The sequence below is a fragment of the Heterocephalus glaber genome, unplaced genomic scaffold (genome assembly GCF_053883595.1).
Source record: "Heterocephalus glaber isolate CG9 unplaced genomic scaffold, H.glaber_assembly_v1.0 deba00001571, whole genome shotgun sequence".
Classification (NCBI taxonomy): domain Eukaryota; kingdom Metazoa; phylum Chordata; class Mammalia; order Rodentia; family Bathyergidae; genus Heterocephalus; species Heterocephalus glaber.
The window spans coordinates 424055-438423 of NW_028258356.1; the positions used below are offsets into that span (position 1 = coordinate 424055).

The 14369-nt window shown below is 39.4% G+C and overlaps 1 long non-coding RNA gene across 2 annotated transcripts in view; it reads right to left on the minus strand.

The window, feature by feature from the left end:
- LOC147823640 (uncharacterized) overlaps nucleotides 1-14369 on the minus strand; it is a 53570-nt gene that overhangs the window by 26134 nt on the left and 13067 nt on the right. The gene's annotated exons all lie outside the window — the stretch shown is intronic.

Below are 14369 nucleotides of genomic sequence, written 5' to 3' on the forward strand. Positions count from 1 at the left end.
CTGTTTTTGTTTTTTTGTTTTTTTTGAAACTAGATCTCACTACATAGTTCACACTGCCCTTGAACTCACTATGTAGCTCAGGCTGGCCTCAAATTTGAGACAATTCTCCTGCCTCATCCTCCTGAGAGCTAGGATTACAGGTGTGAGCCACCACACCCAGCTTGATTAAAACTGTTCTTAAATCAAAACTTTAAACATAAAATTGGCAAACATTTTGAGTTTTAGTAGAGACCTACAAATCCATATATTTCCAAATTTAATGTAGATAAGGATGTGTGTGTTAGGGTTGGGGAGAACCCTCTTACCTCGATCATGAAACTTAATTGCATAGCTTTTCTGGAAAGCATTTTGGCAAAGGCCACAAAAAAAATTCAGGCTCTTGGAGCTGGGGATGTAGCTCAGTGGTAAAGTGTTTGCCTAGTGTCTGTGAGGCCCTGGATTCATCTCCAGCACTACCAAAAAAAAAAAAAAAAAGATTGTTCCTGCTTTTTAACCTAGACAATCTATGTATGTAAAAGTTTATCCTAAGGAAGATGTTCATAAGGATTTTTGTAAACAAAAGTTTAACTCACCGTTACTAATAGTAGCAAAAAATTGGAGAGCATCAAATTGTTGAACAGGTTTTGGTGTACCAATCTCTGTGGTTCCTAGTTGTATGGAAAGACCTGGGATTTTTAAACTTGTGCCTAACCTCAACCGGATAAACTGGGTCCTGGAGGGCTCTCAATTTCTCCAGCTAGTCTCATTTTTAAGCACAACCAACTGGGTTTGCCCACCTTTTTCTACATGCTACTTAGAACTTTCAATTACTGTAATTTCCATTACAACCTCTTCTACCTTCCACTGCAGTTAAATACAAGAGCTGTGATCTTCAAAAGAACAAAAAAGCAAAAACTTATGGTATTCCCTGGAGCTTAGCATAATGATTAATAAGCACTTAGCAATTTTTTAACTAGTTGAGTGAAAAAGTGAATGAGATGTTTGTAATCTATTTAAGCTATAGGTTCATATCTCTTTGCAGAAAGAAATCATTTACACAATAATGTCACAGTGGGTTGGGGGACAATGACTGTGATTTGTAGCATTTAAAATTTTAAGCTAGGAGGCCATGGGTATAGCTGGGGGTGGGGGTACAGCATTTGCCTAGCACACATGAAACCCTAGGTTCCAACCCCAGCTCTGCACTAAATAAATAAATAAATAAATAAATAAATAATTTTAACTTAGGGCTGCAGGTGTGGCTCCATGGTAGAGTACTTATCTAGCATTTATGTAGCCCTGGATTTGATAATCAATACTCTAAAAATAAATAAAATTTTAACCTAACAACCATGATTTGGCCATCTATTCTTTCAGCAAACCTACTAACTTCCACTTACTGGGTTCACTCACAGTAGGGTGATATGTGTGTTACAGACAGTGCTATAGTCTGGGTGAATATATTCCAAAAGCTCATGTGTTGAAGGCTTGGCCACCAACCTTTTGTGCTACTTGGAGGTGGTCGAACCTTTAGACATTGGGCCTAATGGATGGGAAGGGAAGGAATTAGGTTATTGGGGGTGTCCCATACCTTACATCCCAACCATGATGTACTGCCTTGCTATACCCCAAAAACAACAGGCCAACTGACCATGGACTGAAACATCCAAAAATAAAGCTTTCCTCCTTATAAGTTGATTCATAACAAGTATTTAGTTATAGTAACCCAAAACTGACTAAAATAGATGGCTTCCTCTATCACTGGGTATCAGGAGCAATTCTACATAATTTTGGGGAAAAAATCATTTCACAATTAAATTATGAGTAGGCCTAGTTTTCTTGCCCACAGGCTAGCTATGGCATGTCAAGACATAACTCCAGTTTTGCCTCTGGTCACAGCTCAAACCTCAACAATGGTCCTATGATCCTGTGATACTCCAGGGCAGGATTACATCAACTGAAGATATCCTGGTTCCTTGAGAATCAAGTAGTAAAAGAAAGGTTTTACCTGGAAAGGGACAAATTCCTAATCAACATAAGTTCCTTATCAACCTAGGATCTTCATCAGTTTAAGTTCCTCATCATCCTAGGATTTTCGCCTCCCTCTTAGTTATCTATTACTCCTGATGACCTGAATAAAGGTGTGGCAAGCTCAGGGTCCCTTTGTCTTTGCTGTTCAGACCAGCATTGATCAGGCCCAAAGCTCAGCTTCTTCTTTAAGTCTCATTTCCTGTCTTTATTCATTAATTTGCCTTGTGCTGTCCTGGCTCACAGGAGACCAGGACTCATTGCAGGGGTTCTGGTAACATCCCCTTTCCCTATTCCTTATAACTGGGGGATGTGCTAACAATTCAGTAAATTATATGGTGAGTTAATCTTTCATTTAATAAAAATAAAGTTATACGCTCAACTCATACCACTCACAAAAATAAATTCTGAAGGGATCTCCAGCACTGCAAAATTTTTAAAAAAATAAATTCTGGTGAGATTAAAGACCCACACATTGAAAACAACAAAACCACAACTATTGATGCACACAGTGGTACACACCTGTGATCCTAGCTACTCAAGAGGCTAAGGCAGGAGAATTACAAGTTTCAGCCTAGCCTGGACAACTTATCAAGGCTCTATTTTAAAATAAAGAATTAAAAAAGGTCTAGTATTGGGGATATAACTCAGTTGAAAGCATTGAGTCTATCCCTAGTACCAATATATAAATAAATAATAAAGAAACAAAACTATATCAGAAGAAAATATAGGAAAATATGTTTATAAATTTGGGAAGCTGGAAGTCATTCTAAACCAGACCAAAGTAAGTTTGACTCCACCAAGACTGGTAAATTGGAATAGATGTAAAATTTCTGTACAACCAAAGGCACCTGGGGGTAACAGAGCAGTGGTAGAGTACTGGCCTAGCATGGGTGAGGCCTTGAGTTCAATCCTCAGCTCCACAAGAGATTCCTCAAAAAAATAAAAAACAGAAACAAAGGACATCATAAACAAAGTTAGGAAATTGATACATTGAACAACATTTACAGGGTTTTTTTGTTTTTGATTTTGGTACTGGGAATTGAAACCAGGGCCTTTGCACTGAGCCACATCCCCTGGCTCCTTTTTAATTTTGAGACAGGGTCTCACTAAATTGCTAAATTGCTCTGGCTGGGCTCAAACTTGTGATCTCCTTCCTCAACCTCCTAGAGTGCTGGGATTACAGGCATGCACCTCGAAGACAGGAGATTAGGGCATGGCAAAGTACTAGGCAATTGGGCATGACCTGTCAAACACAGAGACCTGTCAATCATGGAGACTCAGGACATATGCACAGAACAGCTTCTCTGCCTTGCACCTGATATCAATCAGAGAGTGCTGTCTTCAATCTTCTTTTTTTTAATTTCAAAATTTTATTATCTGTACAAAAGCATATTCTTTTGCTCCCACTTTTTCTTTTTTTTTCTTTCCCCTATCCCTCCCACTTCCTCTTCCCTTTTACCCCTTTGTTTCCTATTTCACATTATCTATTATACCTTTTAGTCCTTATTTACACTTTTAGTTTCTCAACAGTTTTTTTTTGGTACCAGGGATCGAACTTGGGTCCTTGCACTTGTGCAGCAGGCAGCGAAACCACTGAGCTAAATCCCCAGCAACACTTTTAGTTTCCCACACTAGAGAAACTATTCGGTATTTACACATGTGTGTCCTATTTATTTCACTTAAGAGTATCACCTCAAATATGCATCCATTTAGCAATAAATGTCTCAAATTTCTTATTTTTTATGGCTGAGTAGTACTCCATTAAAAAACCCCCACATTTTCTTTATGCAGTCTCCAGTTGATGGGCATTTGGGCTGTTTCCAAGTTTTAGCTATTACAAACTGTGCTGCTATGAACATGGGTGCACATATACCACAGTGGTATGATTCTTTTAATTCTTTGGGGAAGATCCCCAGCAGTGGAATAGCTGGGTCAAATGGGACTTCCAGTCCTAGTTCTTTGAGGTATCTCCATACTGATTTCCACAGTGGTTGCACCAGTCTATGCTCCCAGCAGCAGTGGAGCAGGGTTCCTCTTTCCCCACAGGCCCACCAGCATTTGTTATTGCTTGATTTCTTGATAGCAGCCATTCTTTATGGGGTGAGGTGGAATCTCAGCATTGTTTTCATTTGCATCTCTCAAATGACCAGTGATGTTGAACATTTTTTCATATGTTTATTTGCTATTTCTATTTCTTTGTCTGAGAAATGTCTGTTCATTTCAGATGCCCATTTTTGGATTGGACCTTTAAATTTGAGAGGTCTGATTTTTTTAAGTTCTTTATAGATTCTAGATAGTAGACCTTTGTCTGAGGAACAGCAGGTGAAAATTTTTGACCACATTGTGGATTGTCTCTTCACACTTTGGTGGTTTCTCTTGCTGTGCAGAAGCTTGTCAGTAAGAAGAGATCCCACTTGTTGATTGTTTGTGCTAGTTCATGGGCAACTGAGGTTTTGTTCATAAAATCTTTTCCTACACCAATGTCTTCAAGAGTTCTTCCTAAACTCTCTTCCAGCCGATTTAATGTTTCTGTTTTAATATTTAGATCTTTAATCCATTTAGAATTTATTTTAGTGCACCCCACTAACTTTTAAATTTTTATTTTGTCTTCAGTCTGTGGCAAGATCAACTGGGTTTTTGATGGAACAGCCTAGATCTGACAGCACAACAGGGGTATAAAAGACTGCGGCCATTAAACACATGGCTGCTGTGAACCTTTTCAGCAGCCTGCCCTGAATTCTGCAGGGTGTGCATTTTCCCTATTTTAACTGGCTCAGACTCACTCTGCAGAGCACTTTTTTCAGAGTACTTCTCCCTTCTTTTCTCCTTGCCTTTCTTACCTTTAATAAATGTAAAAGCTTGCTATATTTTTCACTTGTCTTGTCCAATTCTTTGACCAGGACAAGAGCCTGAAAGGGGCCCCTGGGTACCCCAGTACCTGGTAACACCACCACACCTAGCTATATATAGGTTGAAGTAAATTTTAAGATGACTCTGGGAAGTTGAGGCAGGAGGATCTCAAGTTCAAGAGAGTCTAGCCTGGGTAACTTAGTGAGACCCTGTCACAAAATAAAATATAAGTAAGTAAATGGCTGGGGGATATAGCTCAATGTGAAGGCCCTAGATTAATCCCCAATACCACACACACACGCACACACACACACACACATGCACACACACACACACACACACACGTGCGCACAAAAAGCTCCAACGAATTAGGAGATGATATTTACTGTATATAGAACACAGAAAGGATTAAAATCTGGATTTATAAAGTTTTACAAAAAACAATTCAAACCTGTGGGAACATGGAAGGTTATTCATAGAAAAATAAAGTATAGGAGCGGGGATTTAGCTCAGTGGTTTCGCTGCCTGCTGCGCAAGCACAAAGATCCGAGTTCGATCCTCAGTACCAAAAAAAAAAAAAAAGAAAAAGTACAATTGGCCAATGAAATAGGAATAGAAAAGCTGAACCTCATCAATTATCAAGAGAAATTGATCATAACATTGAGATAGTCTTCAATCAGTATATTGGCAAAAATTAAACATATTAATAAAATTTAATGATATGGATGTAGGGAAATAGATACAGCTAGTGGGAGTATAAAATTAATACAGACACTTTGAAAGGCAGAGGGGCACACGCTTGTAGTCTCAGTACTCTTGGAGGCTGAGTCAGGAGGATCACAAGTTTGAGGCCTACCTGGGTAATTTAGTGAGAGCCTGTCGCAAAATAAGAATTTTAAAAGGGTTGGGAATGTAGCTCTATGAAAAGGTCCTGTGTTCAATTTCTAGTGCTGAAACAAACAAAACACACACCAAAAAACCACACTGTGACTCAGCAATTTCAGGTATCAATGTTTACTTCTTTAAAAGACATGTCCAGGGCCGGGATTTAGCTCAGTGGTTTAGCCACCTGCTGTGCAAGCACAAGGACCGGAGTTCGATCCCCGGTACCAAAAGAAAAAACCCCCCCAAAACAAAAGACATGTCCAAGCATGTCCTCTACAGAGTTTTTCAGGGGGAACAAATGGGAACATTGAGATTAGCCACGAAGAGAAGAACAGCTAATAAAATGTATCTCTCTATGACATCCCATTGTGTAAAAAAACCAAGTTACAAATGTATCATTGATACCTTTTTATGTGAAAAGAAAATAAATGACCAGGACAGAATGAAATGGCATATTTGTAGGTTATGATATACATAATATGAAATATACTTGGTCTTGGTCCCTTATTCCTGTCACTGAGCTCCTAAAACCCTTAGGAATCCCTGCATAATGGGAGTGTCTTTTACTATTCATAGTGAGCTCCTTTTGGTCACACTTGAGTTTATGTTAGTGGATGTGATGTTGGCTGTATATCCCTGCCTGCAACACAGACACACAGAGAGCTCAGGACAGTGCCTCTCACCAGTAAGATAAAGTAATTAGACAATTAGAAGTTTGGATCTGTCAGGCCCACCAGCTCCCACTGGGAAAGGGGAAGGGTCTGGAGAATAAACTCTATGATCCTGAATGGTGAGATTCTATGAGCTTCTCCCTGGGAGGGTGGTACACCCAGAGAGGGTGTGGAGACTTCTTCCTGTGTCCTGCCCTCTTTGTCTGGCTATTCACCTGTATCCTTTATTATTATCCGGTACAAGGAAACTGTAAACCTAAGTGGTTCCCTGAGTTCTATGGACTATCCTAGCAAACTATCAAACTCCGTGTGGAGGATTGTGGGAAATCCAGTTTATAGCTAGTCAGTCAGAAGCACAGGTCACAACCTGAGACTTGTGACTGACCTCTGAAGTCCTCCGGGACAGCCCTTAACATGTGGGGTCTTACACTGACTCTAGGCAGCCAGTGTCAGAATTGAACCAGATCAGAGGAAACCTAGTTGTGTCTGTTGGAGAACTGCTTCCTGTGGGGGAGAAAAACTCCACACATCTGGTCACAGTTCTGTGTGTGGGTTTCTTTTTTTTTCCCCTTATACATATTTTCTAAGGAACATATGTAAATGTGTAAATGTAAGAAATAACTGACAGGGAGTAAGCTTAGTTGATAACTCAGGTATCAACTCTGCCTCTGGTATGATGAGGAGCAGGGATTTGGGTAGGGTTAGAAGGAGTGTTTATCCTTATGTCTCCCCCTTTTTATTGGTACATTTTAGATATACATAATGATCACATTCATCATAGGGAATTTGTACCTGTACATGATATATCTTGATGCTTTTTTTTCCCCCATTCCCCTCCCCTGCTGTCAACCCCTCTTCTCATTTACAAAAGTTTTGTTTCCATTTTTTAACAAGTGAGAATTTATGTATTACTTGTTTAAGTTTTATCTATTAAGTCATTTTTTCCTGGTCAATAACTGATACATACATGAAATATGATATTCCTTTTAAACAAACAGAAATGGTGCATTAAATATCAAAATAAAAATTACACACACAGAGTGGGTGAGAGATAGAACATAATTTAAAACCAAAAAGGGTATTTTTTGTGTGTCAGAAATGAAAAGAGGGTTCCAAAATCTAACTGGAGAGTAGATGCTAAGGCCAAGAGCCTATAGAGTAAGAAAATGGGATCAGCCGGGGATTTAGCTCAGTGGTTTCGCTGCCTGCTGCACAAGTGCAAGGACCCGAGTTCGATCCTTGGTACCAAAAAAAAAAAAAAAAAATGGGATCAGACTTTATTCCTGGGGACTGGGCTTTAACTTTCAGGTTGCAGCATCAAAGGCTACCAGGAGTAAAGTAGGTGGACTGGGAACATCAGACTGGAAAGCTGTGCCTGTGAGGAGCGCAATGATAGAGAATAAGGATGTGGCCTCTCCTGGCCTTAAATACTAGGAAACAGATTTAGAAAAGAGAGAAGTGAGGGAGATCCAAGAATCACTGAACATTTCTATTTCAAGAGACTGAACACTGCCCATATTGACTTACTAAATTATCAGATCCAACCAAATTTATATATTATTGGTCATTTAATTAGTTTTCCTATTAAAATGCAGCCACAGCCTCAGGAATACTTGTAGGCAAAACAAAAGTGCTGTTTTTCTATCTGCTTCTGAGTTGAGCAAGTTATGTGTGCAGTCCCACTAAGTATTGTACTCATATAACAGTCTGTTACAATATGTTTATAGTGTCATCTGTGGTCACAACCAATTACAACTGTTAAAGAGGCTGTACTGTTTGCTTCAACCAATGAGAGTTAAGTGTATGTACTATGCTGTTAAGACTCTGAGCCAATCAGTGCTCTCCTGCCCTTGGCGTGATATATTACCAGGTCTATCTGTATTTCTTGGCCTGACTTTCTGCTATTTGTTTGGGTTCTAGGTATGGTGTGACTTCAAATGATTGACATACTTTATGTAAGTGATTGTTGGCTCACACAAAAGAAAAAAAGAGTATCATGGGGTTTTTGAAGAAATGAAACATTATAGTGTCCTGAATTGGAGGACTGCCAGATGTTAGTTGGCTGTCACTTAGATTTAGCTAGGAGTGGAAAAAATTCAAGTTCCCATATACCTACAAGACAGCTCCCCAACATGGAGAAGCCACAGTTGTTTTAATCACTCTGAAGATCAGCAGTGGAGACACTTGCAGCCAGATGTGGTTAGAGAGTTAGAATCCCCTCAGCAACTCACAGCAAAAGTGTACGAGGGGTGCAGAGATGGCTGACCTCTAGGGTAGGGATTCTTTGACCCCCTCAAGGCGCTCACTGACTATGAAAACAACCACTCCAGCTTGCCTTGGAGGAAGATTTTAATGCTGCCAAAGACTGCTGTACAGCCCTGCAGTCAGTACTACTTTTGTGGCATTTTACTTTGAAGCCTGTGCCAACCTGTCATGGAGACTCCTATCTCTGCCTAAGCTGTCAGATTTGCCAGATGTCATTATTCCAAATCTATTTACCTAAATAAAATTACATCAGTTATGATCCTCAGTGGTAAGTGGCAGAAACAAACTGTCTTAGTTTTCTGGGGCTGCTGTAACAAAGAACATCCAACTGGGGTCTCAGAACAGCAACTCACTGTCTCATAGTTCTGTGAGCCAGGTCAAAAATTGAAGGGTTAGCAGAGCCATGGTCCCTCTGAAGATACTAGAGATGGGTGTTGTAGCTCATTCTGCAAGCTGCTGGTAGTTCTTTGGTTTATGGAACATAACTCTAGTCCCCACATGCTGTTCTCTCCATGTGTGTCTCTGTGTCCGAAGTTTTGGACACTAGTTAGAAAGACAGTTATAATGGATTAGAGATGCACTCTCCTCCAATATGACTTCATTTTAACTTAAGAAATATAATAGCAAATACTCAAATAAGGTCATATTCTGCAATGCTGGGAATAAGATTTTGGAGGGCACAATTAACCCATACTACCAACCTATGTCATTTAAAAAGAAAAATCTCTTAAATGGAAAAATCTCTTAAATGGATATTGGCTTAAAAGCCAAGGAACCATCTTGGGAAGCAGGCACATACATGGGAGGCTGGACAAAGGTGGAATGACAAAGACCTCCTCCATATGCCAGTCCAGCGAGGACATCTTGACCTCTGCAGGACCCTGGGCACTGCATTGCCCCAGTCTCAGAGTTACAGTGGTACAAACCTTAACTATCATCAGCCACCCAATCCAAGAATGGCTCTTCCAAGATGTTGGCCATTAAATTGCTAGCTCCCAACTTTAAGTCTAGGTAATAAGATCATGTTTTAGCTGCACTTGAGGCTGGGAAAGCAAGTATCTGGGGTTTTGCTTTAGTAGTAGCAGTAGGAGGGGGCTGCTTCCCACCAACATGCAGGGAGAGAATTCTTCAAATGTAAGGAAAGTTTGGAGTCTTAGCAATCAAAGGGAATTTCACTCTAAAGTATGTTTATTACATCTAATATTGTTCAGGTTGCCACTAGAATCCTAATATTTGGGCCATGTTGCCCAGGGTGGCTCTAAACTCCCATGATGAAACAATCCTCCTGGCTCAGCATCCCAAATACCTGGAACTATAGGCACACAGCACCACAATGGTGGAAAATTACATTTTTTACTGTACAATCCTGCCATCCTCTCTAGGGACCACTCAACTTTGGGGAAACCCCAGCAACTTTTCCACACCAAAGGGTGAGGATGCTGCTTACCCTCACTACCTCTTTTCTGCCAGTTGAGTGGCTCAGCAACTTTCAGATAAGATATGGCCCCAAATCTCAGATTTATGAGGCATATGGGAGATTTTTAATTCAATTCTTCTAAAGGGTGACTTTTGTTGTCCCTGGTATTCCCTTAAAACTCTCTATGGTGAAAGTTATCAAAAGAGTTTAGTCTGTATTGCCCCACTGAGAACCATAATCTCAGGACAAGAATTGGGCCTTGGGGCTGGGGGTGTAGCTCAGTAGCAGAGCACATGCTTAGCAGGTGTAGGGCCCCGAGTTAGATCTTCAACACAAAAAGAAGCAGGTTTTCTTTGAACTTAGTCTTAGATAACTTAGCAACTACTCTAAACAAGACAAATATGCTCACTGAAATATCTGAAATATTTGGTATTTTCTTTTTTTTGGTACTGGGGATCGAACTCAGGACCCTGTGCCTGCAAGGCAGGCAGTGGAACCACTGAGCCAAAACCCCGGTCCAAATATTTGTTATTTTCTAAGAGGGACATATCAATTCAAGCCCAGACCAGGGTTAGCAACTTAGTGAGACTCTGTCTCAAAATTTAAAAATAAACAAAAGGTTGGGGAAGTAGCTCAGTGCACAGGCCTTGGGTTCAATTCTCAGTACTAGGAAAGAAAAAAAAAAAGGGCAACATTCAGCAGTATCACTGGGTGTGGTACTCAAAATAACAGAAGTAAATAATTGCCTATATGTCAGCAAAAACCAAATAAAAAATAATATAGAAAAAAGTTATAATTTAAAATGTCATTAAAAGTAAATAAAGCACCATGGGAAAAATAGCCAATGATGTAAGAGCTTTAAGGAGAAAATGATAAAATATTATTAAATGGGCCTGGGAGCATAGCTCAGTGGTACAGCACATGCTTAGTACATATGAGGTCCAAAGTTCATTCCTCAGCACCAGAAAACAAAACAAACAAACATTAAAAGATGTTAAGGTAGACCTAAAAAAATGGAGTAATATGTCATGTTCTCATCTGTCAGTCCAATGTGATAAGATTCTTTCTATGAATTAGACAAACCAATTATAAAAATAACCTCCAAGAGACAAAACAATATTGAAAAAGACAGAAGTTACCTTGTTATATATTACACCTTACTGTAATACACAATACTCTGCTCTCTAGCAATTCTTCTTGTTAGAATGTTACATTGCATTTTAAGCTTGTCAACATAAAAAGCTAGTTGATTTTCAAAATAGAAAAAAAAATCTGTGCTTATATTCATCATTTTATTCCTCATTTGCTAGAATTTTGCTTTTTCTTTTTGTTACAGGGGATTGAACTCAGGACCCTGCACTTGTAAAGCAGGTGCAGTGCCACAGGGCTAAACCCCTGGCCCTAGAATTTTGCTTTTTAATTAACAATGTTTAGTTTGAGATGTGGAAAGACATGAAGTTTGAACTACTGTAATTTTAACTAGTTTCATAAATATTGTGAAACTCTTAGGATTGTAAGATAAACCTTGTTTATTTATCATCATGATTTAAAGATTAGTCAGCTATAATTAATAAGTACAAGTATAAAATCCAGGATAAGTAGATTACGGATATGTTATTTGGAGAGTTCATAACCCAAAGCATATAAAGACATTCAAGGTATCTTCATCTTTTAGCAGGAAGGTGGGCATCAAGAACAATACTACTAAAAGTAAGCATAGATTTGCCCCCAGAAAAGCCTCAGGAGAACTTCTGGGAAGATGGCAGAGTGGTGAACAGCAAAGAAACAGCCTTTCTGAGATTTAGAGTCCAGATGCTGGAACACACCAATGTGAGGAAGAGAAGAAGGAGGGAAATGGGTCCCTGGGATCCAGCAAGGATCTGAAGTGAGAACTGAAGCCCATGAGGAGAGTGAAGAGACCTCAATGTAGAAGTAGGAGGTGCCAAGTGGCACTTTCTCCCTGAGCTCTGACTCACTGTATGGGAGGGGTGGCTTTAACTGGCAGAGGCACAGTGACTACTGGTGACCCCAGAGGTCTCCATGGAGAAAGATGCCAGTGGAACACAGCATTGGATGCAGCAGACTGCAGTGGCTGGTGAGTTATTTGGGTTTAGACATTCCCCAGGAGAGGGCAATTGACCAGTAGCCATCTTGGAGAGGGGCCAACTGAGCTCGGAAATCAGAGTAGCCATGAGCTGGCTCCATCTAGCAGCTACCAGTGTCAGGGTGAGAAAGAATTGAGTTCAAGTTGGCACAAGGTCAAGGAGCTCAGTTCAAGCCAGCAGGAGGCATACAGAGTATTGCAGGGTGAACAAATTGGGTTCCAGCCCCACAGACAGAAACCAGCCTAAACTTCAGTGAAACTAAAGGTGCAGGCTGGATTAATTAATGTGGATATGGGCTCTATCTGCCCACTCTGTTTACCAGTGACAGCAGAGTGGCCATGTTTTTCTTCTTTTCTGCTTTTTTTTCTTTTCCGTTTTTAAAAAAATTTTGTTTTCTTTTTTCTGATTGTTATTTGTATATGAGTGTGAACATTGTTTTTAGGGGTTTTTTTGTTGTTGTTCTGTTCTTGTTTTTTTTCTTCTCTCTTTCCCTCCTGTCTTCACCAGTTTCCCAAAGTTTGCATAATGTTCCTTTATCCTCCAGCCTTGCTTCTAATCTCTTTTTCTTCTTCTATTTCTCTATTTTCCCCCCACCCTTATAAATTTTCTCCCTCATGAGTAAAATCACCATATTGAGGGTATATTTAATGTATAGAATTTTCTGATTTGTTTAGATTTTGTTATATAATCACAAATATAGTTCATACAGTTAAAGGTGGCAAGTTAATAGTTACTACCATTTGTCATTTTCCAGTTATTGCTGATTGTACTACTTTAGCCAAGGTGACATAATTGTTCTCATCAGCTGTTCTTCCTGGTACGCCAAGACTGACACTGCCTAAGGATCAAAAACAATACTATATCCCAGTGCCAAAGAACCAGGGGATAGGCCAAATAGGCAGCAACTTCTCATCCCCAATAAATTCAAGAGGTAGGATCTTGCAACTGACTTAAAACCCAAAAGCCAGCAATATCTGGAAGACATTGCTGAGAAGCAGTCATTTCCTAAGGCTTCTCAATACTAGCAATAAAGCTACCTACCATAAACAATTTATAAGTATCAACTCAGGAATTAAACTAAAAGAAAGAAACATAAGACACTTAAGCAAGATACAACCCTAGACTTCCAGCTCACCAAAGGCAAACCCAGCAGACAATGAGGTAGAACAATCTGAAAGCTACCCATTTGGATACTCTGCAGTAGTAACAGTGGAAGTAACAAAGCAGATAAATGAGGCTCTAGAAAAAGTCAAATCAGAAATCATTTCTCAGACAACTACAGAGATGGTGACCATAATTAAAGACATGGTTAGTGACTTCTAAAGCAGATACAGATAAAAAAAATAAAAGAACTTAGGAAAATGATGGAAACCACGAATGCTCAACACAAGAAAGAATCCATGAAACAGATTCAAACAGATATCCAGAAGATTAAAAATTCCACTGAAAATGTACACAGCAGAATGAGCCAATGTGAGGAGAGAATTCCAGATGTAGAAGATAATAAGATTGCAGTTAGTGATCATGAAAAGAAAGATTCTTCAAAATAGCAAGGGACCATGAAAAATCAATCCAATGGCTGCTATGATGTAAAGAACAATAACATAAGATTGATTTGAGTCAATGAAAAAGCAGGAGATAGTACAAATGACATAAAAAACATATTCACAGAAGTAATGGCAGAAAACTTCTCAAGCAGGGAAAAAGAATTTTACTTACAGATAAGTGAGGCATATAGAAATCCAATTATCCATGATCAAAAAAATCTCCATCAAGGTCTATAATAGTCAAGATTCCAGAAATTTAATACAAGAATAGAATATTAAAAGCTGATAGAGAAAAGAAACAAATCTCCTATAAAAACAAGTCCATCAGAATGACGCCTCCCCACACAAACCCTCAAATCAAGGAGAGCCTGGAGTGAAGTATTTCAAGCCCTAAAAGAAGACAACTTCCAATGCAGATGGATGTACCCTACAAAACTATCTTTCAAAGTTGATAGAGAAATAAATACTTCCATGACAAGGAACACCTGAAGAAATTCATGACCACCAAACCGGCACTCCAAAATGTTCTGAAGGACAATCTAGAAAGAGATAACAAGGACTAAAACTCCATGAGCGCCAATAGAATTAATCTACGAGGTAAGGCAAGAAATTAAAGGGG